Below are 26,897 nucleotides of genomic sequence, written 5' to 3' on the forward strand. Positions count from 1 at the left end.
CCACAACCCTCTGTGTAAAAAAGCCCCCCTCAAATCCCCTCTAAATCTTCCACCAACCACCTTAAAACTATGCCCCCTCATAATAGACCCCTCCACCAATGGAACTAGACCCTTATTATCCACTATGTCCAGCCCCCTCAATATTTTGTACACCTCAATGAGGTCTCCTCTCAACCTTCTCTGTTCCAATGACAACAAACCCATCCTATCCAATCTGTCCTCATAACTAAGATTCTCCATTCCAGGCAGCATCCTCTGCACCCTCTCCAGTGCAATCACGTCCTTCCTATAATACGACAGAATTGCACGCAGTACTCCAGCTGTGGCCTAACCAAAGTTTGTACAATTTAAGCATAACCTCCCAGCTCTTATATTCTATGCCTTGGCCAATTAAAGGCAAGCATTCCGTATGCCTTCTTATCCACCTGGTCTGCTACTTTCAGAGATCTGTGGACAAGCATTCCAAGGTCCCTTTGTTCATCTACACTATTAAGTGGCCTACTGCTTAATGTGTATACCTTTCCTTACTAACCCTTTCAAAATGCATCATCTCACACTTCTCTGAATTCAATTCCATTTGTCACTGCTCTGCCCACCTGACCAGTAGATTGATATCCTCCTGCAGCCCATGACTTTCCTCTTCTTTATCAACCACACAGCCAATTTTAGTGTCGTCTGCAAACTTCTTAATCATACTCCCTATATTCAAATCTAAATCGTTATATATATACCACAAAAAGCAAGGGACCCAGGACTGATCCCTGCGGAACCCCACTGGAAACATCCTTCCAGTCACACAAACATCCATCAATCATTGCCCTTTGCTTCCTACCTACAAGCCAATTTTGGATCCAACTTGCCACTTTACCCTGTATCCCATGGGATTTAACCTTCATGACCAGTCTACCATGTGGGACCTTATCAAAAACCTTGCTCAAGTCCATATATACTACATCATATGCACTAACCTCATCAACCCTCTTGGTTATCTCGTCAAAAAATTCAATCAGGTTAGTCCATCACAAATCCATGCTGACTGTCCCTAATTAATCCTTGCCTTTCCAAATGCAGATTTATCCTGTCTTTCAGGATTTTTTCCAATAATTTTCCCACCACTGAGGTTAGGCTGACAGGCCTGTAATTACTCGGCCTGTCCCTTTTTCCCTTCTTAAACAAGGGTACTATATTAGCAGTCCTCCAATCCTCCGGCACCATGCCCAGATCCAAAGAGGACTGGAAAATGATGGTCAAGGCCTCTGCTATTTCCTCTTTTACTTCGCTCAACAGCCTGGAATGCATTTCATCCGGGCCTGGGGACTTATCTACTTTCAAAGCTGCTAAACCTCTTAATATTTCCTCTCTCACTATATTTATTTCATCCAGAATATCACACCTCCTCAATAGCAGTATCTGCATTACCCCTTTCCTTTCTGAAAACAGATGCAAATATTCGTTAGGAACCCTACCAACATCTTCCGCCTCCACGCAAAGATTACCCTCATGGTCTCTATTAGGTCCTACCCTTTCTTTAGTTACCCTCTTACTCTTAATATGTTTATAGAACAACATTTATGTTTGTGTGAAACTGCTGTAGGAATTGACCATGGATGTCCTGGGTTCAGCTGTCAGAATAACTGTCCAGGGAATTATGCTACAACATGTAAGCATGTTGTAAGGCCTAATGAGGGACTGCGTGCATATTTGCAATGAATTCCTTTTACTTTTGTTTGTTTCTGTTTGTGCAGTCAACTAATAATTTATGCAGTGGAGGTCAGTAAATAACTGGGTATGCAAAGTTAAAAGCCCAACTATCCAAAATCTTTACATTCCCATTAAGAATGGTCCTCTATCCAAAGTTACTACTAAGGAGCCTACCCTTGAATCTCTTATACTAATAACTCATCACAATTGTAACTGTCAGTTCTATCGACTGTGCAACTCTAATTTCTGAACAATCATTGTTTAATATAGTTAAAATATTTCATTATTTAGTTTACTAGTATCTGTTATATTGAAACTGATCATCAAAAGCTTCTAGATTCCTAAAATGGCCATAGAATGATCTTCATTGAGTTTTTCCGCACCAAATACCATGAAATGAAGACTTTCTCCAGCTACGAAAGGAACTGCAAAGCTCAAAACATAACAGTTGTTTTACCAGTAACGCGCATTTTTTCTTCCTTTTTGAAGATGTTGTATAATTTTTCATTGATAATTGGCATATTTTAGCATGCCCTTGGGATTGCAGATGAAACTCCTGTAATTGGATAATGTGGGCATCTACATATTTTCTGTTTGCATCGAGTGAATATTTAATGGCTCAGTAGGAAACATACAGTACAGTTAATGCGCCCTTGCATTATTTCTTTGTAATTTCAGAACAAATAAAATAAGAATTGATGTTCACTACTCAAATTATAGAATCTCAAACTACTAACCTATGAATTAGTTTGTTCCTTAACATCTGCATTTTACGAAATTTGAGTTTTAGGGGTTTTTTGCTACAGTAATATCGGGCTCAATTTTGGCCAGGAGTTGCTCCGTTTTTTTTTGGAGTAACCTGCTTTTTCTGGCGTAACTTAAAAATCCTCAGTTTCCCCAATCAATTCGCACCACTCAGTTACGTTTTTTTTTAGGTTAGTTTATTTTTCTCAAAAGAGCGTTACCAGCCACCTACGCCAGTTCTGCCCATTTAGGCAGCTAATAGTTACTCCATTTCTATTTAGGCCAACGTATGTGGCCACTTGAGAAAACCCTTACGGAGAGTTAACGAAATCAGCGTAGGTTGGTACATCGGAGGGATAGGAGCGGGAAGCGGAGAGGATCTGCACCTAAACCAACCAAGCCTTACCCTTAGCAATGTTTGCAAGCAAAAAGTACTAACAATTCGATAAGAAATAAAAAATTGAAGTCCTACCTTCATCTTCAAACTCGGCCCAGGCTGGTGTGGGAGGCCACTCTGCCAGGGCTAGGGGAAGGGCAACGCACCAGGAGGCCACTCTGCCAGGGCTAGGGGCGGGACAACGCACCGGGAGGCCACTCGGCCAGGGCTAGGGGCAGACAGGAGAACTGGTAGAAATCACCAGCAGGCAGAAGCACTATCAGTTCTCCTGTCCGCCCCTAGCCCAACAAAGGAGGCAGAATAAGTGCAGAGGATTTTACCTAAAGGAACCCAGCAATACAGGGAGGAAGAACATCGCCACGCTCTGAAACTGACAGAGAGACCTACATCAATTGGGATTGTTGTTGCAGACTCACAGCACTACTGCTCATGCGCGGACATCACCAGCCGACTCCACTGTGCGTGTGCAGACGTCTCAACACATTTTCCAGTGCAGAACGCAGGCTCCACCCCCGACTCGACTGACCATGCTGCGTGACTGCAGTGAAGACGCCGGACAGCGGCCAAAGTTGCAACATTTTTTTTCGGCGCATCTCGGAACATAGATAAGCGCCGCAACTCTGGTAAGTGCACCGAAAAACGGGCTCAGCCAAAATTGAGGTCATAATCACTAATTTTTTGTTTTGAGCTTAATATTAGTCTACACTGAAATGTACTACATGTAATCAAACACAGGGTTTTGAACAGCTCAACATAGTTCATGGAAGTATTAGTAAATGTATGATGAGGAGGGGTTGTGTTTACTTTTGCAATAACAGAAATGTAAAAAATGCAGTGGGGTAGTTTAATTGCCTCTTGTTTATTACAAGAAATGTCTTTCTGTGGCCTAGCACTGTTAAATGTGTTATATATATATATATATATATATAGCACTGGTTAAAATGTTACACTATATACAATGATATAAGAAGTGGTAGTTGTGTTCAGTGGATATGGAGTTACTCAAGCTAAATTTAGGCAAAGAGCTCAAAATATCTGTACCAGTCGACCCCTGGTGAACACCCATGTGGGGAACCCAGGTTTCCTACCACAATGTTGACTGATTCCCTGTGACAAAAATTAAATATCTTCACCTAAAAACTAGTTTGATATTGGCTTCTTTCATTCTGTCACAATACATAAAGGGTTGGAATTTTGTCATTTTTTTCGATCATTATAACCGAAAATACCACCGGTGGTAAATTCATCGCAGATTACCAGCGAAAAATCATCGGAATTCATAATTTAGCACCGAAATACCACTGGTGTTAAATTCATCACTAATTTACCACCTTACCACCGGTGGTAAAAAAAAATACCACCGATCTTATTTTTTGCCATTTTTATGACGTAATTAAGCTGTCAATTTTCCCCAAAGCTGTTTTTTGGCATACTTGAATAGTTACGCCCATTTATTTGGGGCCCAAGTATGCCACACAAAAAAATCATCCAAGTTTCCCCATTTGAATTCTTAATTTTGGTGCTGCCTATCATTTAGTTTTGGGGGCGGAGCCCAAGATCTGTGCCAAAAAGATCAGATAGCCAAGGTAACCAGGGACACAATGCGGGCTGAGGCTGGAAAGTGAAACACATAGCCAGCTCACAGCAACCTGCACAAGCACATTATAGCAACTTACCAAGCACATTAAACATTGCAGCAACTTACCTCCATTAAATTATTAAAGTGTAATGAGAAAAGTCTATTTCCCCCATCCCCGATGCCGGTCCCATTCCCTGTTCCTATCCCAGGGCGAAGGGCCTCCCGGTGCCGGTCCCGATCCTCGCACCTATCGCAGGCCGAATGGCCTCCCAGTCCTGGCACCTATCCCTGGCCAATAGGCCTCCCGGCCCTGGTCCCCGCACCTATCCCAGGCCAAACGGCCTCTCTCCCGGTCCCCGCACCTCACTATGCCCGAAAGGCTTCTCCCCCCCCCCACCCCCCTCTCACATCTCTCTGCTGTTGCTGTCCAGGCATCTGCTGCGCTGATTTACTTACCTGCGTCGATTTTCTTAACTCACCAGAAGGTTTTCCCACAGAGGCTACATACGCCGTCCCAAGAAGAATTGGAGTAAATCGGAGCTGGCCAAACTTGTTTAACTGGCTAGAAGTAGCATGGGTGGCAGGATGACAGAAAAAAAAACGAACTTAAAAAAAATTGTAACTAACTAAGTTACGCTGGCGCACACTGATTGGGGAAACTTGGACGAGGAGCCTGGCGATGAACCCATGCCACTACCACCCCCAACACCACAGGGGAAGCCTCGTGGAACTTTCACCACTGCAAAAGTGTTACGTCAGCAGCTCATAAATCAATGCTCTGCTTGAACAGTGAGAGTTACGTTTCACCTTTACCGCCCACTCCATCATTGAGTTTACCCTTCATTTTCTAAAAGTTAGACACAGTACAAGAATGGTTATGTTTAACAACATTTTATAAAATGTTGTAGACTTTGAAAAATGTAATAAATAATTTTTTAACTTCAATGGTATAAAAATGTTACCAGTACAATGCAGACATCAATGGCAACATCAACGGTAAGAACAACGGCATCAACAGCAATAATACATCAGCCATCAATAATGGGATTATTAAAATTGAAAAAATGAAATCTGGGAAAAGATATCTATGAAAATAGACAGTAAATCCTTTAGCCATTCAGGAGATTGATTGAGAAGGAGAGGTAAAAAACACAATTCATAAGGGCTGGATATTATTAAAACTAGAAAACAAAGAATTAGAATAAGATGCAATGATAAAGAAGTAGAGAAAAGAAAATAAATAAGGGATTTATTTTTTTGTTATTCATGTGCTTTCTTTATTTAATTGTAACCATCAAAATCTAAATTTACTAATTGCATACAGCAATATGTCTTTGCAGTTATTTGTCAAGTGTATTTTGATCATCTTCTTAGGCGGTCCCTCGTATCGCGGATGACTTGCTTCCACACCAAAAAGGGATGAGTTCACAGGTGCTTCAATGAAGGACCTGATATTCCAGATTCCAAACTACATGTTGAAGGGTGGAAGATGTGGATTTTTTTAACGCGTGAAGGCCGTTGCACACCAGCCACCACAATGACAATGTATTTATATTCAAAGATTGGAGTCTAGTAAATACTGGGTACAGCAGTAACTTAAACAAAGCTATGAAACTTTGTTCAATGGCCCAGATGTTAAGCTTTCTACCCAATGTGCAACTGAGCCACATAGAACTAGAAGTTTCCAGATTCAATCTCCAATTTGTGTTGAGTTAACTGATCTCAGCTTGGTTAGAATTGGGGTGACTACAATTTTGTCCGATGTCATAAGCCAGGGAGAATGCAAATCAAGGTCCCTGCTTCTGATTGCTCTCCAGCGAACCTTTTGTCGGCACCAGAGGCAGCGGGGAGAGGAAGAGCGGCCGGCCTACAACGCAGGCGGCACCGGAGGCGGCGGGGAGCAGCACGCCACCCTGGTCTCAGAGGGAGCACCGGAGGTGGTGAGAAGAGGAGGAGGGGGAGCGGCTGGCCCAAGGATGCAGTACGTCACCCTGGCCTTTAAGGGAAACATAGAAGCATAGAAAATAGGTGCAGGAGTAGGCCATTCGGCCCTTCGAGCCTACACCGCCATTCAATGAGTTCATGGGTGAACATGCAGCTTTCAGTACCCCATTCCTGCTTTCTCGCCATGCCTCTTGATCCCCCTAGTAGTAAGGACTACATCTAACTCCTTTTTGAATATATTTAGTGAATTGGCCTCAACAGCTTTCTGTGGTAGAGAATTCCACAGGTTCACCACTCTCTGGGAGCACCGGAGGCGGCGAGAAGAGGAGGAGCGGCTGGCCCAAGGATGCAGTTGGCACCAGAGGTAGCGGGGTGCAACACGCCGACCCAGCCTCGGAGGGAGTACTGGAGGCAGCGGGGAGAAGAGGAGCGGCTGGCCCAAGGTAAAGGCCATGTCGGGGATGTAGTGTCTCTTGTTACAAACCCACACGAGGCATGGATATATCAGACACTTTGTTTCCAGAAGAGTGTAGATCCTGGGTGGGACCTCCCCTTTTATACCTAGAAGCCCAGGTGAGGAGCTCACTCCCTGTGGTCAGGGTGTGCATTACAAGGGTACAGGTACAGTATGCATGAGTTACAGTTACATACTTATAGTCATTGCAAGATGGTGAAATATATCACTGGGGAGAGGAGGATTGACCAGGTACTGATGACCATGCTGCACATGCGCAAAAATACCACCCATTTTACTTTGTGTTGCATGTTGAAAAATAAGAATGAAATACAGTTAGCCATTGATGAAAATAGCGTCTTTTGAGTGAGAGTGGTATTTCGGTGGTTAAATAAAATCTATTTTTAAATAGCACCGAAATACCACCAGAAAACCAGAGGTAGGGCTAAATGATGAAAATCAAGTCCAAAGAGCTTAAGAAAACATCTTCACTGATACAATATTCAAGCTAATTTTGTTGTAATAAGTGGTTGATTTTCTGTAAAAAATCACTGTTGGTGGGAGGGGCCGAGCCTCTCAATTCAAATATATAAATTCTGTGTGAACTGTTAAAATATATGTTTGATTAGCAGCTCTATTTGAATTTAACAGTAAATTATTCAAATTCATTGGGCCCATTAACTGTTTCAAATGTATTGATCAGCCTGTCTTTTTTTTTAAATAAGCGAATCTATCTGGAGCTTCAAAGTGAATATCTGTCTGGGACTTCTGAAGCGAGTTAAGACAGATCATTTCTCCATAGTTTGGTGAGAAAAATAAATTAAGAAAATTGATTATGGTATAATTTAGCATCGAAGTTATGAATTATTTTTCTAACCCAATAAGTAGCTAGTTGAGTTTAACTACTGCACAAATATGTTGTTGCTACAGGTGCAGCGTCGAAAATCCGGAGTCACGGAATGTTCCGGACTCCGGGACAATCCATGATGGGGTCGTCCAGAATCCACAAATTGTTCTGGAATCCGGACACCCTGCCAAACCGTTACCGCTGCCAGCCGGGAAAAGTCAAAAAATTAAATCCAACTAATAAAAAATGCAAGAATAAAAACTCCAATCCTACTTGTTCCAGGCCAGGTCTTCACAGTCACCGCACTGCTGCTCCTCGGTCCGCACGCAAGTACCTTCGGACCAACCAAGCTCTGCGTGCATGTCCCTGCTCAGAACCAACTCTGCACAGCACACAAGCCCTTTCAACCAGAACCAACCACGCTCTGAGCGCAAGTCCCTTCGGCCAGAACCAACCAAACTCCGCGCGCAAGACCCCTTCGGTGGTACAGGAGTACAGGGTATCAGACTACCTTCCAAAACATACAGGTACAAAAATAAGAGAGAGAGACTTACAATACATTGCGAAGAAGTGAAGACTACAAGGCCTGCAAAGAGAAGAACTACAAAATGATGTCCAAAAACCGGAAATATCGGAACCTGGGCCCAAGCATTTCCGGACTCGGGATGCCTCTGGCATTCTGAAATCCGGAAATACCCGAACCTGGACTCGAGCGTTTCTGGACCAAGTGTTTCTGATGTCCTTGGTCCAGAAACGCCTGAGTCCAGAAAAACATGAAGTCCGGAACGGCCTTGGTCCCGAGTGTTCCGGATTTTAGGTGCTGCACCTGTACTATTAACATGTTCTATTAGTGTTTAATAAGTGTTTTAAAAAAAATTATGTTTATTCAATAAAGCCGAAGACAAGGTCTAATGTAATGTTGTTCTCCCCCCTTTCGAGGGCTCGAGATAGAACCATTTGCTGAAATAATCTGAAAAGGGTTCTCCATTCATTGCCCAGCCGTGTTCCAAATTTTGCCTAGGTATCGGGACAAATGAAAGTACTTTTGGAGGCTTGCGTAGGAGACTAGTCTGAAAAATGGAAGCCAAAACTATTAGAGTTTAAAAAAAAAATTAGAAGTAACCTCCAAAATATAATCAACTGCTGCACCCTTCCTCAAGTTTAACTACTTGTTTATGATAAGTATGGTAGAAGTGATTTTGTGATGGAAAAACATGAATAAATTCTGAGTTATTTGGATTTTTTGTTTGGACCTGAAAGTCCTTTCACATGAAACACCATGTGTTTCTTTCCACTGCTCCCTTTGGATAAGATGTTCCATTATGTTTTCTTTCACTTTCTTAGTCTTGTGTAATGTCTGCAGCAGGGAAGGTTTGCAGTCTAGTCCCATGCCTCTGCCATTGTCACTTTGTAACCAGCAACGAGGATGTATTCGAAGAACAGGAGCCTAGTAATTCGCTGTTCTTGGAAGTACCTGGCCTCTACTGTGCAATTCCTCAAAGTGACGTGACTGAAATTGGGAACTCACCAACATGAGAAATCGGTCATGTACCTGTATTCTAGAACTCTACAAGACCCAACTTTCCACCTTGGTTCTTAAAATTTTCCACAATGCAGTTTGATGCTTTCGAGAGGCTTACTATTCTGATTCTCCAATGCAGGCTGATTTTTTTCCAAAACTAGAAAAGCGGTTGCTTTGAATCTATCAGTATGAGGCATATTATTTCTTTCCACATATCCCATTTGGTATATTCTTTCAGCCAGATGACTGGAAAATTATTGATGTTTCTTCCTGAAACTAGACAACAATCGGAAAAGAGCCAACACCAGGGCTAGGTTTTTATTTTCTCTATCTATAGATATTATTTTCTCTATCTCTTTATCTATAGATCTATCTATAGAACATCAAAATTGTTACAGTATTGTGCAGCAAAAAAAATACAGTACCATTTGCTATGGAACCTGTATTCAGACTCAAGCCAGATCAATGAAAGTTTTTTTCTCAACTAGCTGTTGGTATTTTGCTTGAAGTGATTTATGACCCTTTCAACTAGCAATTCCAGTTCTACAGTGCAGTAAACTACCAATAAATTATTGATCTCGTTCAAAGGTGCAGTGGTGGATGAAGTAGAAAGTAGAAATATCCTGTTGGTGCAGCGTGCTCTCCTGAGATTTAAAGCCCATTGTTGAGCCAAAGTGGAGCTTTACACTGTAGCTAACTCGTGCCATACTATTTTTTCATGTCTCTGGATCATTAGTCCTGGCCTTTGGATTACTAGTCCAGTAACATAACCACCATGCTAACGTACTTGGGAGTGCCTGCCATTGACCATTGCATTCTTAATGTGAAAAGTGTTCCATTCCGCATAATTTTTTTTAAAGTGGTATTGGCTGAGAATAGATTTTGACCAGGTCACTGGGAGAACTCCAGTGCCTGTCTCCAAAAAGTGCCAAGTGCATTGGATCATTTATGTCTACCTGAGGGGGCAGACTTAGTTTAATGGCCCTGAATTTGTGGTCAGCAGCGAAGCAACAGCAATCGCTGCTGATCTTGAAGAAAGCTGCCCACAGTGATCTAGCGATCTCTGCTGTGAATTTCAGCTCTCCCAACGTTAGTTTGAATCTGGCACCGAATCAAGCGAATCTCCAGCGCCCATCAAGCAGGCTAAGCAGTCAAATCATATTGAAGAATTCTCACAGACAGCAAACCAGGAAGTAAAATACACAGATTCTAATTTACTACTTATAAATTTTTATAGTGAGCAAAATAAAGATTGGGACGTACACATAGGATTACGGTAGAAGCTGAAATATCATAAACTTAAAAATTTTTTTTTAACATGTCATTTTGTGATCATAATGGAAAAATTTGACATTCCATGAATATAAAATTAATTGTTCAGTCACTACTCTGTTTAAACAACCATTACAACGCTTTCAGCAAGGTTTAACAGCAATTTTTCAGTGTAATAGGGGAAGTTATTGTCCTTTGGTGTGATTTGAAATAATTGCTGGCTCATGGCAGTTCCACAGCAACCTGTTGAGGAGGAGTGAATGACTGACATCAACTTCTGAATATCCATGTTTATCTGCGCATACGCTGACTCCAGAAGTTGCTGTCACTTTCAGAGGAGTAATGACGGCGAACACTGACAGTTTTGCCATCATTACCACTGCAAAATCGAGCCAATTTCTCATCTGAAAGACAGCACTTTTGACTATGCAGCTCTCCCCCAGTACTGTACTGAAGTGTTAGCCGAGATTGTGTACTCAAATCACTGGAGTGGCATTTGAACTGGTGACCTTACTCAAGGCGACAGTGCTACAATTGAGCCATGGCTAACAGTTTTTAAAGTCAGTCAAAGATTACATGGTAAAGTAAAGAATGAATTTTGTATACTCTAACTTTATTCTTAAATAGTAACTTGATTTCTTAAAGCAACCAGAGTGATAGATGTGACAGATGTGACAATCAGGTCATCGTATTTGTCACTGTACCATGTGCAGTGTCTGGGAGATGGGTTGAGGCTTCAGGCGGTGGCAACACAGCTCATTCACCTGGAAAAAGCTGACTCTTTGAATTTAATCAGTGCATTAATTTATCTGGTATAGTTGCAATCTAAACAGCTGTATTACCGCATTTAAGGTGCACTGCATCTGAGTCATATTTTGAGATGTGATACATTTGAAAAATGTGACCTGCAGTAAATGCTAGACTTATAATTATTTAGATATACACAATACATTATTTTGTGCAGAAAAAAAGTTCTATTGGAAGTGCACTTCATTTCTTACTGTTTGAAATGATCCTCTAGCTTAGATGCACTTTGTGGCTGGTGCTGTATATTGGAGATCAAATAAGACTGGTTCAGGTTTTTTTTATTAGAAAGTGACTACTAATGATTTCAGCTATCATCTGCTGAATAATAGAGTTATTGTTTTTCCATTTAACAGGCCATTGTAAATAGCCAATTATGATTATCCATTTGTTTTACTCCATGTAACATCAGCTAGTTAGCCAACCAATGAGAATACCACTGCGTATGTGCTCGCTTGAAGCAGTTTGAGGCAAAACCACATGGCCTTTTTTTGTACACTACTTTTTAAGAGCACTTCCAGGAACGAGATGTCGGTCTACTTGCAGAAATTGTGCAAAATAATGTAATGGTTATTACTGAACCAGTTATCCAGTGGTCTGAACCAGTAATACAAAGAATGTGAGCTGAAATTCCACCATGGCAGTTTGAGAATTTGAATTCAGTTGATATATTAAAAAAAACATCTGGGAATAAAAAGTTGGTATCAATAAAAAGTGACTATGAAGCTGTCTGATTGTTGTAAAAACCGAACTGGTTTACTAATGTCCTTTAGGGAAGGAAACTTGCACCTTTACTCAGTCTGAGCCTATACATGGCTCCAGTCCAACATCAACTTGGTTGACTCTGGACTGCCTTCTGAAATGCGTTTTAGTAAGCTACTCGGTTATATCACCACCTTCTCAGGGAAAATAGGTATGGGCAATAAATGCCGATCAAGCTGTCAAGATACGAGAAGCAGACTAACGGGCATAATTGAACCAACATGTGGTATCAGATCTGACCGAAGAAGAGTGAGGTATTGAATCTTCCAAGCCATCTAGAAAAAAATCCGTGACTTCACTGGCACAGATCAAAAGGATCACCAGGAATTATGATTTTGAAGAAAATTAAGTTTCTTTGCCGGATTTTGATTTAGGTGGGTTGCAGACTTTTGAATCTGTCTGATAATCAATTTGGCGCTGGACTTGGATTTCTGGAAAGTTGCCGACAGGGACTTGGTGTGAATATTGGCATGATCATCCCTAAATGGAAAAGTATTTCTGCGTTTATTAGCTAATGCTGTACCGTATATGTATTCATTAAATTTGTGCTTTGAACCTGTTGTGTATCTGTAAAGCATGCACTCCCATGTTCTGCCACCAGGGAGCGCATCCCCTGAAATCCCAAGGGATCCCAGCATCCCTTGGGAGCACTGTATATAAGCCGGCCCCTAAGGCCTGTTACTCACTCTGGAATGTCTTATTAATGACTCAGGTCACTGTAACTTCAACCCCCCTGTGTGCAGTCTCATCTGTGTTAGGAACACAACAACTAGCGACGAGTATACGAATCCAACGTAAAGATGCAGCAAACTGGGCATCCTGGAGAACGTCTCGGAGGGTGAGGACTGGGAAGCCCATGTCGAACGGCTAGACTTTGTAGCCAACGAGCTGGACGGAGAAGGAAGCACTGCAAAAAGGAGAGCGGTCCTCCTCACGGTCTGCGGGGCACCGACCTACAGCCTCATGAAGAATCTTCTGGCTCCGGTTAAACCCACAGATAAGTTGTATGAGGAACTGTGTACACTGGTTCGGGAGCATCGTATCCCGAGGGAGAGTGTATTGATGGCGAGGTATCGGTTCTACACGTGCCAGCGATCTGAAGGTCAGGAAGTGGTGAGCTATGTCGCCAAGCTAAGGCGACTTGCAGGACAATGTGAGTTTGATGGCTACCTGGAGCAGATACTCAGAGACTTTTTTGTACTGGGCTTTGGCCATGAGACCATCCTACGAAAACTTTTGACTGTAGAGACACCGACCCTCAGTAAGGCCATTGCGATAGCACAGCCGTTTATGTCCACCAGTGATAACACCAAACAAATCTCTCAACACACAAGTGCTAGCAGTGTTCATAAATTAACTGGAACTGTGTTTGCGAGCAGAAATGTACAGGGCAGAAACCACGAGTCTGCAACTGCCAGCAGGCCTCAGGTGACCCAGATGACTCAGAGTCCGCAACAAAGGATGAATGCAAGGCAATTCATACCTTGTTGACGTTGTGGAGGCTTCCATTCAGCCTATTCATGCCGCTTCAAAGGGTTTGTTTGCAAGAACTGTGGAACAATGGGGCACCTCCAATGAGCTTGCAGTCTACAAAACCTGCTAACTACCACGTGGCCGAGGAAGATCGGTCCATGGTGGATCAAAGCAATTTCGAGCCTCAGAGAGGAGGCAGATGCTGAAGTACACGGGGTGCACACATTTTCAACGAAATGTCCACCTAAGGTAAAATTGAATGGCTTACCCATAGCCATGGAACTGGACACTGGCACTAGCCAATTCATCATGAGTAAAAAGATGTTTGAGAGACTGTGGTGCAACAAGGCATTCAGACCAGCCCTGAGCCCCATCCACGGGAAATTGATCTGAATGACCCTGTGTATGTGCTAAACTATGAACATGGTCCCAAGTGGATCGCGGGCACGGTGATAGCTAAAGAAGGGAGTCGGGTGTTTGTACTCAAACTAGACACTGGACAAATTTGCAGAAAGCACCTGGATCAAACGAGGCTGCCGTTCACAGACTGCCCTGAACAACCCACAGCAGACACCACCTTTTTCGAGCCCACAACACACACCCAAAGGATCAACGACACCACGTCGGACCAGGAAATTGAACACATCATGCCCAACAACCCAGCAAGAACAGACTCGGCTAGCAGCCCTGCAGGGCCAACAACATGCCAGCCCAGCGAGGGCACAGCCAACACACCAGAACACCGAGGCGGTCCACCAGGGAAAGAAAGGCTCCCGACTGCCTCACCTTGTAAATAGTTTTCACTTTGACTTTGGGGGGGGAGTGATGTTGTGTATCTGTAAAGCAGGCACTCCCATGTTCCACCACCAGAGAGCGCATCGCTTGAAGTACCAAGGGATCCCAGCATCCCTTGGGAGCACTGTATACAAGCCGGCCCCTAAGGCCTGTTCCTCACTCTGGAGTGTCTTATTAAAGACTGAGGTCACTGTAACTTCAACCTCCCTGTGTGCAGTCTCATCTGTGTTAGGAACACAACAAAACCAATGCAGTTGTTTACCTGTTTGGATAGAGCACTGGTTTTAACTGCTTGGCCTGAGTCCAGATGATATCTCTCTTGATTTTTGCCTTGCAGCGAATTCTGTTCATTTGATCCCAGATTACAGTAAACTGTTCCATTATACATCCATGGCAAGCAGTCTTTAGGTATCCTTTGTTCACAAAGCACTTGTATGGGATGTATTTTAATAGGTACAGCTGTGGACTTGTACTACAACTGCAAAGATTTCAAAAACATTGTCAAGCAACATTGCTACAAACAATGGCTCCAATCAGGTTAAATACTCGAAGCAATATTTTTCCTTGATGGACAAGGTGTGAGAAATAATTGTTCACTGGTGCGAGAATGCATAGTAGTCCAGACTCGAGTGAAGGGTGCAAGCTGGGATGTAATGTTGGAGGAGGATGCTGTGGTAAGGGTGGAGCAAGTAAATGAAAGGATTTGTAATCTAGGATGAGGAATTTGAAATCAATGTGTTGGGAGATTGGGATGCCAGTGGAGGTGGACGAGGACAGAGGCGATCAGTGAGTTGGACTTCATATGGGATAGGATGTGCAGGTGGCAAAATTTGGATTGTTTAGAATTTGTGTCCAGCAAGTAAAGTCGAGCCTGAGATGGTAGTCATGGATGAAGGTTTCAGTAGGGTTGAGGTACGGGAAGACATAGGTGATATTTAGGAGGTCTAAGTAGATGATGTTGATGTCATTGTATGGTTTGAAGCTCAGCTCAGGGTCATCTAGGATATTGAAACTGCAACCTGTTTGCTTCCAAATGAAAAATTAGCAGAGGAGGAGAATGGAATGGGGCTTTGGCATAAAGTTTCTGAGGAGAACTAAAGAAAACGCTTCTTCATAACATTTGTATATTTGATTAAGTTACATCTCTATCTCAACAGATACCACTGATATGCTAATTCCCTTGTTGTCTTCCCACTCCCCCTCCACCATCACCCCAAATGGAGACACCAGTCAATAATACCATTTGACACTATGCTATTTGGAATAGGAAGAGGAAATAGCAAGGACCGTAAGATTTAGTCCAGATATTCTGTGCAGTGATTCATAAAGAAAGAGATATGTGTTGCAACTAGCCTTAAATAGACAGGTTTATGTTACTGAGCCTATGATTTCTGAATTCAAATATTTTCTGTGAAATAAATTTTGAATATATATTTAATTCTACTCCGACAATATGGCCATAGTACGTGCCAGCTTGTGGTTAATTGGTCCAAATCAGGATTTAAATAACATTAAAATCTATCCTGCCTTCATCCATTCTTTGTTGCATGTAATTTATTATGATTTGAACAAATTCAATGACGCCCCCCCCCCCCCCATCAATTTCATCTACGGCCGTGTTAATCTGTTTATCAAAAGTAATGTTTGTCTTCCTCATACTTCCTCAATATGATACTTAAAACTCCATATGATACTTAAAAGCCCACAATGATTTAAGGAAATTGACCAAGTGTTACTGTTACCAGGCGATCTCCAAATTTGACAAAGTTCCTTATAATGCAGCCTCCCACACTGCACTCCGTAAACTTGAGGTCATCCAAAACTCTGCTGTCCCTGCCCTAACTCGCACCAAGTCCTGTTCACCCATCACCCCTGTACTCGTTGATCTACATTGACTCCCAGTTAAGCAACGCCTCCGTTTTAAAATTCTCATCCTTGTTTTCAAATCCCTCCATGGCCTCACCTCTCCCTGTCGCTCTAATCTCCTTCAGCCTCGCAGTCCTCCGAGATATCTGCGCTCCCCTAACTCTGGCCTCTTGTGCTTCCCTGATTTTAATCGCTCCACCATTGGTGGCCGTGTCTTCAGCTGCCAATGGCCCTAAGCTCTGAAATTCCCTCCCTAAACATTTCTGCCTCTCGGGCTTTCTTTCCTCCTTTAAGATGCTCCTTAAAACCGACCTCTTTGACCAAGCTATCAGTCATCTGTCCTAATATCTCCTTATGTGACTCATTTTGTTTCCTAATGTTTCTGTGAAGCGCTTTAGGACATTTTGCCACGTTAAAGATGCTATATAATACAAGTTGTTGTTGTTGTTGAAAGGCTGCTATATAAGCTTAAATTAAGGATTCAAAGTGAAGAAACAGCTAAGAAATTGGCTGAAGGAAAGGAAACAGTAATTCTAGTTAGAGGAGTGATGTTGAAGTGTGAGAAGGAAGAAGTACTGAGTGATTCTAATTTACATCAATAATTTAAATTTGGAAGCTCAAATCAAATCAAATCAGCATTCGAAATAAAGTAAATGAATTGACGGCACAAATCATTACAAATGGGTATGATTTGATGGCCATTACAGAAACGTGGTTGCAGGGTGGCCAAGACTGGGAATTAAACATACAGGGGTATCTGACGATTCGGAAAGATAGACAAGAAGGGAAAGGAGGTGGGGTAGCTCTGTTAATAAAGGATGATATCAGAGATGGTATTGGCTCTAATGAACAAAATGTTGAATCATTGTGAGTGGAGATTAGAGATAGTAAGGGGAAAAAGTCACTGGTGGGTGTAGTTTATAGGCCCCCAAATAATAACTTCACGGTGGGGAGGGCAATAATCAAGGGAATAATGGAGGCATGTGAAAAAGGAACGGCAGTAATCATGGGGGATTTTAACCTACATATCGATTGGTCAAATCAAATCGCACGGGGTAGCCTTGAGGAGGAATTCATAGACTGCATACGGGATTGTTTCTTAGAACAGTATGTTACAGAACCTACAAAGGAGCAAGCTATCTTAGATCTGGGCCTGTGTAATGAGACAGGAATAATAAACGATCTCCTCGTAAAAGATCCTCTCGGAATGAGTGATCACAGTATGGTTGAATTTGTAATACAGATTGAGGATGAGGAAGTAGTGTCTCAAACGAGTGTACTATGCTTAAACAAATGGGACTACAGTGGGATGAGGGCAGAGTTGGCTAAAGTAGACTGGAAACACAGACTAAACGGTGGCACAATTGAGGAACAGTGGAGGACTTTTAAGGAGCTCTTTCATAGTGCTCAACAAAAATATATTCCAGTGAAAAAGAAGGGCGGTAAGAGAAGGGATAACCAAGGAAATAAAGGAGAGTATCAAATTAAAAACCAATGCGTATAAGGTGGCCAAGGATAGTGGGAAAATAGAAGATTGGGAAAATTTTAAACGACAGCAAAGAATGACTAAGAAAGCAATAAAGAAAGGAAAGATAGATTACGAAGGTAAACTTGCGCAAAACATAAAAACAGATAGTAAAAGCTTTTACAGATATATAAAACGGAAAAGAGTGACTAAAGTAAATGTTGGTCCCTTAGAAGATGAGAAGGGGGATTTAATAATGGGAAATGTGGAAATGGCTGAGACCTTAAACAATTATTTTGCTTCGGTCTTCACAATGGAAGACACAAAAACCATGCCAAAAATTGCTAGTCACAGGAATGTGGGAAGGGAGGACCTTGAGACAATCACTATTACTAGGGGGGTAGTGTTGGACAGGCTAATGAGACTCAAGGTAGACAAGTCCCCTGGTCCTGATGAAATGCATCCCAGGGTATTAAAAGAGATGGCGGAAGTTATAGCAGATGCATTCGTTATAATCTACCAAAATTCTCTGGACTCTGGGGAGGTACCAGCGGATTGGAAAGCAGCTAATGTAAAGCCTCTGTTTAAAAAAGGGGGCAGACAAAAGTCAGGTAACTATAGGCCGGTTAGTTTAACATCTGTAGTGGGGAAAATGCTTGAAACTATCATTAAGGAAGAAATAGCGGGACATCTAGATAGGAATAGAGCAATCAAGATGGATTCATGAAGGGGAAATCATGTTTAACTAATTTCCTGGAATTCTTTGAGGATATAACGAGCATGGTGGATAGAGGTGTACCGATGGATGTGGTGTATTTAGATTTTCAAAAGGCATTCGATAAGGTGCCACACAAAAGGTTACTGCAGAAGATAAAGGTACGCGGAGTCAGAGGAAATGTATTAGCATGGATAGAGAATTGGCTGGCGAACAGAAAGCAGAGAGTCGGGATAAATGGGTCCTTTTCGGGTTGGTAATCGGTGGTTAGTGGTGTGCCACAGGGATCGGTGCTGGGACCACAACTGTTTACAATATACATAGATGACATGGAAGAGGAGAGTGTAGTGTAACAAAATTTGCAGATGACACAAAGATTAGTGGGAAAGCGGGTTGTGTAGAGGACACAGAAAGGCTGCAAAGAGATTTAGATAGGTTAAGAGAATGGGCTAGGTTTGGCAGATGGAATACAATGTCGGAAAGTGTGAGGTCATCCACCTTGGGGGAAAAAAAACAGTAAAAGGGAATACTATTTGAATGGGGAGAAATTACAACATACTGCGATGCAGAGGGACCTTGGGGTCCGAATCCCAAAAAGTTAGTTTGCAGGTGAAGCAGGTAATCAGGAAAGCGAATGGAATGTTGGCCTTCATTGCGAGAGGGATGGAGTACAAAAGCAGGGAGGTCCTTCTGCAACTGTCTAGGGTATTGGTGAAGCCGCACCTGGAGTACTGTGTACAGTTTTGGTCACCTTACTTAAGGAAGGATATACTAGCTTTGGAGGGGGTACAGAGACGATTCACTGGGCTGATTCAGGAGATGAGGGGGTTACCTTATGATGATAGATTGAGTAGACTGGGTCTTTACTCGTTGGAGTTCAGAACGATGAGGGGTGATCTTATAGAAACATTTAAAATAATGAAAGGGATAGACAAGATAGAGGCGGAGAGGTTGTTTCCACTGGTCGGGGAGACTAGAACTAGGGGGCACAGCCTCAAAATACGGGAGAACCAATTTAAAATCAAGTTGAGAAAGAATTTCTTCTCCCAGAGGGTTGTGAACTGTGGAATTCTCTGCCCAAGGAAGCAGTTGAGGCTAGCTCATTAAATGTATTCAAGTCACAGATAGATAGATTTTTAACCAATAAGGGAATTAAGGATTACGGGGAGCGGGTGGGTAAGTGGAGCTGAGTCCATGGCCAGATCAGCCATGCTCTTGTTAAATGGCGGAGCAGGCTCGAGGGGCTAGATGGCCTACTCCTGTTCCTAATTCTTATGTTCTTATGTTCAAATTGGGAAAAATGACATGAAACGAGGGGATGGGGATGATCAATGAGGGACAATTGCACCTGATGAGGCAGCTAAACCGATGACTAAACACTAAATGGCCAGAGCAGTGGTAATACCATATCAGTGATGTCGGTGAAGGTTAGAAATCTCAAAATGTTCATTTCTTATTGGGTCTTCCTGACTGCCACCTAGGCCAGTTAACATGCCTGTTTCTGCTGGTAGTGACATCAAATGCGTGCACAATGATCCGTAGTTGGTGTATCATGACAGCAATTTCACCTGAAAGGAATTATAGAACAAAGAAGTTTTCAGCACTTGAGGAGACCACTTGGCCCATCATGTCAGTGTCGGCTCTTAACAGAAGCAGCCCAAAACGAATCCCTGCCCTGTTCTTTCCTTAGTGCATGTATGTACAGTGGTCACATTATCACACTCAATCTGTAGAAAATAGGTTGGACGTAGTCTAGAATTTGCAGCAAATCAAATAGAATGCTGTATTGTGTTGCTAAATCGGAAGAATACAAGTCATAGGATTGATGCTGAAACTGGATGCTCCCATCTTGGGTACTTCATGTCTAGATTTGGTTGCTGAGATACAGGAAAATATTCAAATCCCTGACACGTAAAAAAAAAAAATCAGCCTGATGGCTCTTCTCTGTACTGCTTCCAGACCTTGAAGTATGAAAAGGAATAGAGAAATTTGGGTTTTACATCTTTCAAACGAATCAATTGCAAAGGGACTTTTATAAAGGTATATAAAATATTAAGTGACATTGACCACATAAATCCAGAGTTTCAAGGTATGCCATGAAAGTAGAACAATGAACACCAGTTCGAACTGATGAAATGAAATCTGATGTCAAGAAGTCTTATTCCTGTAAAGAAAGACTAACACTTGGATGGATTCCAGGAACAGTAGTGGAGACTAAAACCGTGCAGTCATTGAAGTTGGATGCTGTGATGAAGCAACATGGATGAGCTAATGTAGACCAAATGGCGTCCACATACACATTTTTGTCATCTTCTGTATCTAATGTACTGTAATATAAGACTGCTGCTTATATGGAAATAAAGACAATACAACAAATGAATAACCATATTCCTAAAGCTCTGCTCAACATTTACAATCTCCAGTGTGACAAGGGATCGATTTAGGGGTAACAGTTTATCTGATAGTTATGTATAGTGACATCATAAATGTGATTAAGATTTATTCAGTATTTCTAATGCAAACTTAATCTTTCAGGAAGAAAAACAGAAAATGCTGGAAATCTCAGCAGGTCAGGCAGCATCTGTGGAGAGGAAGCAGAGTTAACGTTTTGGGTCGATGACCCTTCGTCAGAACTGGAGAGTGTTCGAAAAGAACAGATTCTTAAACAGCACTTTATTTTTTTCTCCTTGTCTCTAATGACAGTTGGTTATTATCCCACCATTCACACCCTATCTTGACTAATACTTTTCTAACTCCTGGCATTACCATTTGAATTTGGGCCATCATCCCTTTTGTCTTTAATCTCTCCTTTCTTCCAACCTATCACAGACCTTCCCTTTTGTTCTTTCTTCCCCGCCCACTTTCAGAGCTTGTTAAGAATCTGTTCTTTTTAGCATCCACAGTATTTTGCTTTTGTATTAATCTTTCAGGTTATGTTTACAGTTTTGCCAGGATTACTGAACAATTTTTTTTGAAAATGTATTTACAATGTTGCTACACATTTGGATGAATTCTTTGAATTGTGCACTTGTGTTTTTTACTGAGCATTGAAAAGCAGAAAGGATTCAATATTAGCTTCTCAAGCTCTTTGTGACCCCTGCTGGATGGAATTAAATAGCATTAATGCACCATGCAATTTCAAAATGTCCTTTGTATGAAGAAAGGTTATATTTAGTTACTTGTAGTTCAACCACACATCTGTTCTTACTGACTTCGTACCTTGTGATGGAAAGCCACACATATTTGAGAGCACAATACCCAGTGGACTTGAACAAGAATTGTTAGCTTTATTAATTTCATGTTTAGTCATGGGTCTTCTTGCTCTATTCTTCTCTCATTCTTTTTAGCTCAAACTAAGAATACCTGCCTTTGGCATGATCTTGTTCCTAAGTTAATGGATATTAGGGAAGTGAACCTTCAGAAGCAATCAACATAACCTGACCCCTTGTTCCTTGTTTATTTGCTTTAAAAAAAAATAATTAACTACTGCTGAAACAGCATAATGCAAGAAATGTGACCTTGTCTAGCATATTATAGGTAAGCATAGTCAAACACTTAATGTGCCTGAACAGTTTACTGAAAACTTGTTTGCTTGGTTTAGGATATTTGTAGACTGTGCTTGAAAATGAAAAGTAATTGATTTGTACATTAGTCTGTTTAATCATTGATTCGGGGAATAAATCTTCAGTACAACGTATTTAAATATTTATATTTATCCAACATTCTCTGAGCTTTCGACCTACATAATGTTTGTCATTCCACAGCTCAGAAGACTGCTAGTCTGTCTGCTGGCAATTCTCTACTAACTATAACCAGCTGCGAAGAGATGGGTAGATTGATTCACCCTCTGATTTTTTCACCCTCTTGTGGAAAAGAACATAGTTTAAATAGCCTCTAACTAAATAGCTCTGCTGAGATCAAAAGCTCAGTGTTGGCACTTTCCATTCCATTGTATAGCACATTGTGCCATAGAGCTGTCTCGATACAAAATGTATGTTCGCTATGGCACTTTATTATTGTACAAAATGTTCCTTATCTTTGAATAGTGTGACATTTTATGTGTGACATATGTTATTGAAAGTTAGGCAAATGATTCAACACTATTGAATGTGCGAAGCATGGAAAGCAAAGGTCAGTTTACTAAGATCTAGCTCAGGTATTGCAATCTCCATCTTCTATCAGCTGCTTGCAAAAGTTGTGACCTTGTGTTACTGCTTTGCTTCAGGTTTTTGTCTAAGTTTGTGTAGCTGTACAGCTGTGTTTTTATATTTGCTTTCAGGATGTAGGCCATGCTGGCAAAGTCTCATTTATTGCCCATCCAAGTTGCCTTCTCCTTGAATAGCTGCAGTCTTTGTGTTAATGGTACTCCCACAATGGTGTTTATGTCTTGCTCAAATGGACCTGCAGCGCCTGGATCTTGACAGTACTGTTGACGGAACAGTCATGTTACTAAAGTGGCCTTGGAATCCTGTCTGTGCATGGTGCTTGTTAGTCTTTCCCCCCAGTTCCATCCTATGAAGTGATTCTCTAGATCCTACATTTGTATCATCATGCAGTTGTAGAGAGAGGTTAGGTGTCATAAAGGACGGGGCATAGTGCTCATCTACCTTGGTTTTGATGGACACGTTAAGTTTGCTGTAACCTGATTCATTTAAATGCTCAAAAGGCCTGACAAGAAAAGGGTTTTTTTGTAGTAGCTTCAGTATTTCTCAACCATGCTGGGTCTTATTGTCGATCTGTTAAATAGCTGCTTCATATGACTTGCAGACAATATTGTTCATGTTGCTGATCAGTTTTAGACCAGTGTAAATCAGCTTAGTCATCTTGGCACTGAATCTTGGAATAGAAACTGCCTCACAAAGTTCTGAATTTGGCACTGAAGACCCAAGCCTCTGCTCGGAATAGCAAAATAATTGGCAAATTCGTGATGGAAGATTATGGTGCAGTCATTGTTTGAAGTTAACTTTAAAAATAAATATATATATTCTGCATTCTTTTCCTCCCACCTCAATGCTTTTTTTAATTATCCGGGTGGGCCAGGTCAACCTACTGATGGATTCTGTTGGTGTAGCTCCTTCATGAGCCATTTAATGAGGTATGCTGGAATGACAAAGAAAAAGATTCCTCTCATTCTAGTTCTCGTGAACAACTGCAAGGGAAATGAGTGCCAATTTTAGTCTAGACTGATATTTGGAGTTACCCAGCTGAGAGTCTGTTGCTTGAACATTGTAGCTATTGGAACTGTCTTGATGCCCTTTATTGATTAACGATTTTAAACGTTTATTGGCCCAGAATTGCAACGGGTAATAACAGCAAGCAAACAGTGTTTGCTTTTATTACCCTTTTGAAACCGACTGCAACTTCAGGATTTAGCGCATGCGCAGAAATTATAAAGTTGTGGTCCGTCATTCACTGCCCCAACACTGGCTGTGCTGTTGCACCCCTGCCCATTGCCGGCAATTATTGTAATCGGAGTAATCAGTAAAACTGACAAAAACTTAGGCTTTTCCTTGGTAATATTGCTGTTAAATACCCCCTTTAAAAGTTAGACCTTGTGGGATTAGGAATAACTGGGATTTTAACAGCATATTGACTGCTAAATAAACATTATGGCCCGTAAAGCTAATTTAAATTTTGTGGAGTGTCAAATTTTTTAATTTTTACAAAAATTACAAAAAATATATATATTTTTTAAAGTTTATTATTTCAGGTTTACTTTTTCCCCATGTGAGAGCCGCAATCTTTGTTTTGCTGTCTCTAACATTTTATTAAAGTCAGAATAAAAGGAGCTTTTCACTTCCCGGTTCCCGGTCTGTGAGAATTCTACATTGTGATTGGTTGCTTAGACAACTTGTTGATGTCACAGCAGATCGCGCAATGGAATTCCCACTGCACTGATTCCAACTACATGTTGAAAAAGCTGAAATTCTCGCCACAGTGATCGCGGGATCTTCGCCGCTGACCGCAAATTTCTATATACTCTACAGATGGGGAATAGTCTATGAAGCTGATTACTCGGTGCTTATTTTTTGGATTAATGTGAAATATTGAAATTTAGCAGCTCTTGCCTTTTGACACAACCTGAAGGTCTGGCTTAAACCCTAGCAAATCCTATGCTGCTTTCGTCATATTTCAGAGGACTGACTCTGACTGCATCTCTTTGGTGATGTATTTGTAGGGGTAAACTCTGGCACAGAGAAGGCTCCTGGATTTTATAGCTTTGGACTGGAAGCAATCCTTTGGTTGAAAATGCTGAATTATGGACAGTTTTATCTTATGGATCTATGGTCACACTTGTTAACAACTTAATTGAGGTTGCCGACACTTCCTCTCATCAGTCTAAGCTGGATTCAAATTCTGGTTCCAGAGATTAAAGGACACTGTATTATTGTCACTTATCTCCTAAATTTGCTACCTTTAATATAGAGGCAGTTGGCAGGAAAAATATGGTCAATATTTTTCAACGGCGATACAGGTATTAACTTGGTCTTCTCAGAAATAGTTGGCAACAGACGACTTAACCATTTTTTTTTTAAAAGACTCTTATTTAATGTAGTCAGCGTTGATTTGTTAAAGGCAAATCATGTTTGATAAATTTACCAGAGTCTTTTGAAGAACTGACTGACTAGAAATGGTGAGAATGCAGTCGGTGCAGTGTGTATTTTCTGGATTTTCAGAATGCATTCGATAAGGTGTCTTGATATAAAAATGTTGTAAGAGGGAATGGAGCCGCATAGATAGAAAGTCAGTTGATGAATAGGAAACATGAGATAGCGGTTAATGTGTTTTGCATATATTGAAGAGTTGGAAGTGATGTACCTCAGGGATTAGTGTTAGGCCCACTTCGGCTCAAGTGAGTGGGGGAAAGGCCTTTTGAGATCAAAAGTTTATGTATCCAGGATGAGAAAAAGCTTTTGGGCCCATATTTCTCACCTCTATTCCTTATTTGATTTCGTCCCATGCATCAACTATCCAATTCTTCTACCCCCTCCTCCCCATCCCAATGCACACTCAGAGACAAAAACAAGACGGCCAGCAGCCAATTCTGGGATTGTCTTGACAAAAATTCCTCACTGACCCGTTGTAGATGCTCGGGAGGCTCCAGATCCACTATTGTTATCTAGAAATAATTTACTCTTTCCTTTCATATGTGATGATCACATTTTGCAGGAATCCATGTAGCACCTTCATGAAGGATTGTAAGGAATTAGTCTCTGGAATCTTATTCCACAGGTCAATCACCCTCAGGGAGAACTATCAAATTTTCTTTTTTTTTTAAATTTCTTCCTGGAATGTGAGCATCGATGGCAAGACCAGCATTTATTGTCCATCCCTAATTGCCCTCAAGAAGGTGATGGTGAGCCGCCACTTTGAATCACTGCAGTCCGTGTGGTGAAGGTGCGCCCACAGTGCTCTTACGGAGATAGTTCCAGGATTTTAACCCAGCGACGATGAAGGGACGGTGATATATTTCCAAGTCAGGATGGTGTGCAACTTGGAAGGGAATCTGCAGGTGATGGCACAAAATTGGAGGGTTTGGCAAACATAGTCTTTGGGAAGGAAAGAAAGAATGTGCATTTCTAAAGTGACTCACACTCTCCAGGACATCCCAAAGTGCTTCACAGTCAATTAATTACTTTCTGGTGTAGTCACTGTTATCGAGGCAAATGCGGCCGGCAGTTTATGCACAGCAAGGTTGCAAACAGCATTGAGATACATAACCATTTAATATGTTTCGTTGGTGTTGTTTGATGGATGAATGTTGGCTCGGACACCACCAGAACTCTGAGCTTTTCTTCACATAGTGTCATATGTATTTTTTTATGTCAACCTAAAGAGGCAGGTATCCACAGTTTAACATCTCATTAAGAAGGGTTAGCAGAATGGGAACACAGATGGCAGATGAGGTAATGCATGAGCAAAAACAAGGAAAGGCAGTGAAAACTCAAACTGAAATACACTAAAGGACATCGAAGAACAGAACGAGCTAGAAAGGGTGTAAATACATAATTCCATGATTTTGAAAATGCAGGCAGATAAAGCCATAAAAAGGCCAATAACATTTTGGGTTTTTGTAAGTAGGGGCACAAGAACAAAGGAGTGCTAAATTTGTAAATGATAATACTGAAGCCACAGTTACAGTACTATGTACAGTTTTAAATGTCCCATTAGAGAAAGCCATAGAGAATACAGTGGATCAATTTCAAATCCTCAGTGAGGAGAGGAGTTAGGAGAAATCTCTTTACCCAATGTTGTTGGAGCATGGAGTAGTTGAGGCATCGATTATTGCATTTCTTAAGGGGACAACAGATAAGCTTTTGAAGCAGAAGAAGAGATAGGAGTATGGGGAGAGAGCAGAACAGTGGGATTAGTTTAAGACTGCTCTAACAAAAATCCAGTACAGACTCCATGAGCTAATTGGTCTCCTGTGCTGCCAACTTCTGTGGTTCTGACTTAACTTTTGGGTGTAAATAGGTTTGTCAACATGTCATTTCAGAGAGAGAAATGCAGGATTGTATTGTAAATTTCAACACCAAGGAATCTCATTGGTGGCCTA

General features: G+C 41.5%; 1 protein-coding gene across 1 annotated transcript in view; it reads left to right on the forward strand.

Moving 5' to 3' along the window:
- marchf5 (membrane-associated ring finger (C3HC4) 5) overlaps nt 1-26,897 on the forward strand; it is a 171,590-nt gene that overhangs the window by 111,570 nt on the left and 33,123 nt on the right. The window lies entirely within an intron of this gene.

This window comes from Pristiophorus japonicus, chromosome 3 (assembly GCF_044704955.1).
Source record: "Pristiophorus japonicus isolate sPriJap1 chromosome 3, sPriJap1.hap1, whole genome shotgun sequence".
NCBI classification, from domain to species: domain Eukaryota; kingdom Metazoa; phylum Chordata; class Chondrichthyes; family Pristiophoridae; genus Pristiophorus; species Pristiophorus japonicus.